Below are 6,000 nucleotides of genomic sequence, written 5' to 3' on the forward strand. Positions count from 1 at the left end.
TGGCAGAGGCAGGGTAGCGCATGAATGGGAGAGTGGCAGACAGGAAGAAAAATCGGGGAGAGGATGTAGCCTTACGGCTAGAGCGGTCACCCTCGAAGCTGGGGGACCGTCTTCGAGCCTTGGCAATGACGCTCAACATCCTGTGATTCTGGGCATATCACTTAATCTCTCTGTGTGTCAATCTGTAACGAAACTGGTGCTCGTGTAAAGCGCTCTGATACCCAATGTCTCGGGTCTAGTTCACTTATATAAAACTCGAGAAAAAAAATATGAATTAGTCAAATGACAGAGGTGGAAAGGATATGAGTCTTTGGTGATTAGCTCTTTGTAGGACCTCATTACAGACTTTCTGTACTTTCTTTCCTCTCCCATATTTCTTCTTTACCCCCTCATCCCACATTCTCTTCCCTATCAGCATACCGCTCCCTCCCATTAATTGACACGGCCTACTCATTTTTCCTACTCTCATTTTCGTCCCTGCTCTTTTTCTCTCTCTTCACTCTGCTTTCCTCCATTCACTCTTCTCTGTGTCCCTCTGTCTATTCCAGGTCAACACACTCATTCTCTCATCCCCTTGCCTCTATTTTCTCTCTCTCTTGTCCACCTCTCACTCTTTATTCTCCTTCCACCACACTCCGCCTCCCATCCCTTTTTCTCGCCATGTCTATTCTTATTCCTTTCTTGTGCCCACCCTCCACTCACTCTCTCTTCTTGCACTGCTCTCCTACTCTCACCGTCTTGTTTACACCTTGCATTTTCTTACATCCTAAATCTCGCTCTCGCTTGCCATGCCTCCTTTGTTTCCTCTCTTCTCCACTCCTTTTCCTCTCTTTTTTCACCAGCTTTTTCTGTCTTTCCTCCTGGCACTGTCTTCTCTTCGCCCTCCTCCTTTCATCCCTATCTTTTCTCTCACACCTCTCCTCCCTCTTTTTCCCATCACAGTTCTTTCATTCCCCACTTCTGCCCTTTCATTTTCTCTCCTCGCACACCCTCGTCCTTCTTTCCTTCGGAGCTGTGCTCTCCCCCTCTCTCCTGTTTACGTGGCTCCGTGGCTGGGAGCCTGCGGTTTGCCTCTGAACTCGACTCAGAGCAGCAGCTGGAGGCCTGTGGTTAATTGCTGAGAAGTCCCGCTGCCAGAAGGCGCGATGCCTCGCTGTGCGCCCGAGTACAACAGCATCGCACAACAGCTCATATCGAGCCGGCACTCTCGCCGCAGGGCCCCGCTGCTCAGACGCAGATCACTACGGACCCCAACGGATCGAGTCTCCCTTTGACCCGCTCCCGCGGCAGAATACCACATGCGCATGCGCACCACATACAGCATCCCTACACCCAGTGGTGCTGCTGGGACAATTTTCAGAGAGGAGGGGCTGCTGTGAATGTTACATCATTGAAGTAACAGCGATTACAGCCAGAGCCCCTGATTTTGAAGCTGGGCGAGTCAATGAGTCTTAACTTCGGCTCTAGCTCAGATCGGGGTCCAGTTAGAACCCCAAGCTCATAACGAGCCGAGCTTTCATGTGGTCTCTGCCTGACTTCCTCGCTCTAGCCGGAATGTGGCGTTATGGTCAGTGCTGCCGACTTTGGGACTGGGGAACGAGGTTGGAATCTCAGCATCGGCTCAAAAGTCCTGTGATCTTGAGCAAATCGCTCAATCACCCCATGCCTATAGCCAATGAATATGACCTTGTGTAATTCCCGGTAGTCCTGGTCTTCCTTTCCCAAGCCCTTCCATGGGTTTTTATGGGGTGATTGTTTTTATTTCTGGGTTTCTTTGGTATTCTCAGGAAGTTGTGAGACGCACTTCCCCCTATATGCTCGCCTGATAGGTGCCGCCATATTGGGGGAAGTGCTAAAAAGTTCTGCTAGTTATAGGGTTTCTGGGGAGCAGACTAGCTGCTCACTGTTAAGGAATGGGACGGGAAGACAGGACGAGGAGGTCTTGTAGTTGGTGCTCGTCTAAAGCGCTCCAATTTGGCATTTGGGGTGAGTTCACCCTATATAAAAAAAAATGCACAAAGAGGTAAAATCAAACCCTTGATATAGGGAAAGACAAAAAGAAACCCTGTTCATGGCTGATTTGTCAAAGAAAAACCTGAATAAATAGCGGATTAACAGCTTAAATTTTGTGAGTTTAGGCAAACAGTTTATTTCACCAAAACTCTTTTGATTTATTAATGTCAACGCTTCACATGTTAAAGAAACAGACCTTTTTGAATTTCAAAGCAACTTCATCATATTTTACATAATGTTTGTTGTGTGATTTACATTGCATAACTTTTAAGGGTTCAGTTCCTGCATGGTCTCTATCAGACACTTAGTTCAGCTCTCCCTGTAAATTGATTGGCTCGCCCACCTCTAGGAACCAGGTTCAAGTCTCAGCGTCAGCTAAACATCCTGTGATTCTGGGCAAATCACTTCATCTCCCTGTGCCTACAAAAAACGAATGTGTCCTAGTGTAAGGTAACTGGTGCTCATGTAAAGTGCTCCAATTATTTTGGGTCGAGTTTGCGCTATATACAACTAGAAAAAAAAATGAAAAATCCATGCACACAAAGAACAATTGTAGCAAATGAGCCACACCCATTCAACAGATGAGTGGTAAAGTGTGGTATGTAGTCGGTGGTCCATTTTGGAGTACACTGTTGCAAATATATTCCTGAAGCATGGTGTGGTAGTCACTGTCACCTACAGGCAGCACAGTTTCCATTTTTATTTGCTACAAAATTTGCACAGAAATATAGTTTTAAAGCTAAAACTATATGTCATAAACAATAATTAACATATGGGATTTCAGCCAATATTTTTCACTTATGCATCACCAAGTAAAGTGTCTTGATTTGTTTTGATCCTATTAAAAACTTTGTTCCCATCACACTTCAGAATTTCGAAAATGAATTGCTTCATTGTACATTCCTAACTGCTGAAATGTCTGCACAGTTGATTTACAGGTATTTGAGTTTTGTTTTGATTTAAACAATAGACACCCAGAAGCTTTTCCTTTTACAATCCACGTGGGCCACCAAGACTATCACTTAGTTCACGTTACAAAATCAAAAATTAAAAGCATCATTATTGCTTATTCACCTTTTGAACACCAGCATGGTTACTGTGGGGGTGCTGCCGGACCCCCTGCAGCACAGCTTCCAGCGCCAATCCCTACACCATTTTGTGATGCTCTGGCCACCTTCACAGCCTGTATCCCGGTGTTCACCTGGCCATTGTTTTTATCAACTTGGCCTGTATTTTTAAGTACAGGCTGGTAAAGATATTAGGAAAAATAGCTAAACACATTTTTCCCTTCTGTAACATAAACCTAAAATAGCAACTATGTAGATAAATCAATTAAAATGTCTTAGAGTGCCTAATCGTTTAAGAATGGTTAACAGTGCAAACAAAGGCAGAATAGCCATGTTATAAAAGAATCCTGGCTAGTTTATATGAAATATTTTTCTTTGCCTGCCAGCTTTTGGCTGAATGAGAATAGCAAAACATAAACAAATGGATGGGATTATTTTTTTGAGAAAGGTGGCAACTCCCAACAGTTCCCTGTCATGATCTCATTCATGTCATGAGGAACAATTTTAATGCATTCGTCACCCACATAACATTCCTACTGCTTCACAGCTCCTCACAACCTTCCACTACCACCACTCCCTCACCATGTCCTTATAGGGGGGCCATGAGCAATCTTACACCGGTTCCCTTGAGCACTGGCCGTTTTCGCAGGTAATGCTACTCAAACGTCCCTAAAGACCCCTGTACACTTCTCTCGCATGCTACTGTTACCCCTGATATCACTCAACAAGATTAGCATGAGTGCTTAATTTGTGCTGGTATTTGCTGGTGTTCGGCACCAACTCTTAATGCTTAACACTAGCACATTGTGGCACTGCCTTAGTATTTTTGAGCACAGGACATGAGCACAGCATTTATTAATGCAATATACTAGATCTATCTATCTATCTATCTATCTATCTATCTATCTATCTATCTATCTATCTATCTATCTATCTATCTATCTATCTATCTATCTATCTATCTATCTATCTATCTATCTATCTATCTATCTATCTATCTATCTATCTATATATCTAGTTCATCAAATGGACTGTCTGTCTATCTATCTATCTATCTATCTATCTATCTATCTATCTATCTATCTATCTATCTATCTATCTATCTATCTATCTATCTATCTATCTATCTATCTATCTATCTATCTATCTATCTATCTATCTATCTATCTATCTATCTATCTCTCTATCTATCTCTCTATCTCTCTATCTAGTTCATCAAATGGACCTCACAATTTCCAGTTCTCTATATAGGCCACTTCAGCGGCGGTTCATTCATTAGGGCAAGGGAGAGTCGCCCACCCAACTGCTACCATTTTATTTGTCAGTGAGGCCAGTCCAAGCCATGTGCCAGGGGAGGGCAGGGTCATTGCTATTGACTGGCAGCACGATAGGAGGAGTGGTGCTGCAGTTTAAAGTGCGCATGTCACATAGGCTGATTTTCTTGCAATGGCCAGTCTGACATGCGCACTTTAAATCCCTTCAACCCAAGCTGAGTTAGACAGCTGGGAGGAGAGCAGACAGAGGTCTCCAGGGCCTGTAGGAGTCCTGAGCCAGCCCACTCCAACCAATCCTGGTGCTTCTCTCATGCTGGTTAACAGCATGAAAGCAGTGGGTGGACTGGTTAGGGGAGTTGGCTCAGAGGCCCCTCGCTGGCTTTGAAGCCAGGGATTGCGGGAGCGGAGAAGACTAGGTAAGTACTTTATTTATTTACTTGATAAAAAATTGGCTTTTATTGACTACTATCAGGCAGTGTGAGAAACACACCCTGCCTTGAGCCTCAACTCCAAAGCTCTCAATTGTGCCCATTGTGTAACAATGTTTATAAGAGGCCGTGATTGAGAGCTTTGGAGTTTCTAACAGCGCCTGAAAGTGGGTTGATATATGCGCCGGATTGCCTTACCCATTACAATTACAAGCAGCCGCCACTGGACCACTTCTTTGTTGTGCTATACATTTGCTATTCCTATGGTGCTGTGTCTTTACTCTCTCAGAGTAGACTCTCTCTGCTCAGTTTTCATGGACACCACAGGAACTCTTGTGTTGCCAAAAAGGTCTATATAAGCTACCAACATGGGGAAATTTGAGAATTGGACATTTTGTGATGCAGTTATAATCATCATATTGCAATAGTCATGAGAATTTTTGATTATCAACAATACATAGCCCTGAGAAAGAGGGTTTAATCTTCGAAACGTGTTGGCTGGCTGTATTTTTGGATGTAATGTAAATAAAGACATAACTGCAGAATTAAGGATATGGACTATTGTAAACTATTGACATAGAACTCCATATGATAAAATAGAATAGGACAAGACTTTAATGAATTCTTTCTTTTGATGGATTGAATGATTATTAACAGAATGGATCAAGTATTTACCTCCTTTAGATGAACTGGAACTGTTACTAAAGCAGTGGGTGTGGTTTGGGGCGAAAGACTCCGGGCTATAGATTCCTAACTCCCTAAATCAGTCAATTAATCTATCTATCTATCTATCTATCTATCTATCTATCTATCTATCTATCTATCTATCTATCTATCTATCTATCTATCTATCTATCTATCTATCTATCTATCTATCTATCTATCTATCTATCTATCTATAAAATATCATTCCACACACTACAGCTTTGTGTGACCTGGGCCTAGATGTATCAAGCCTTTTGCGATTCCTTAAGGCCGAAATTCTGCGAATTTCGGCCTTAAGGAATCGCAAACGGACATTTAGCATCTTTTGGGATGTATCACACATTAGCAAAATAAGGAATCGCAAAAAATTGCGATTCCTTATTTTGCTTATGCATTTAAGGAATCGCAATTTTGCGATTCCTTAAATGGCATGTATGAAACTTTTTTAAATTGCGAATTTGGGTTAAGGAATCGCAAATTAACACCAATTTGAGGTTTGTGTTAATTTGCGAA

The sequence above is a fragment of the Lissotriton vulgaris genome, chromosome 7 (assembly GCF_964263255.1).
Source record: "Lissotriton vulgaris chromosome 7, aLisVul1.2, whole genome shotgun sequence".
NCBI classification, from domain to species: Eukaryota; Metazoa; Chordata; class Amphibia; order Caudata; family Salamandridae; genus Lissotriton; species Lissotriton vulgaris.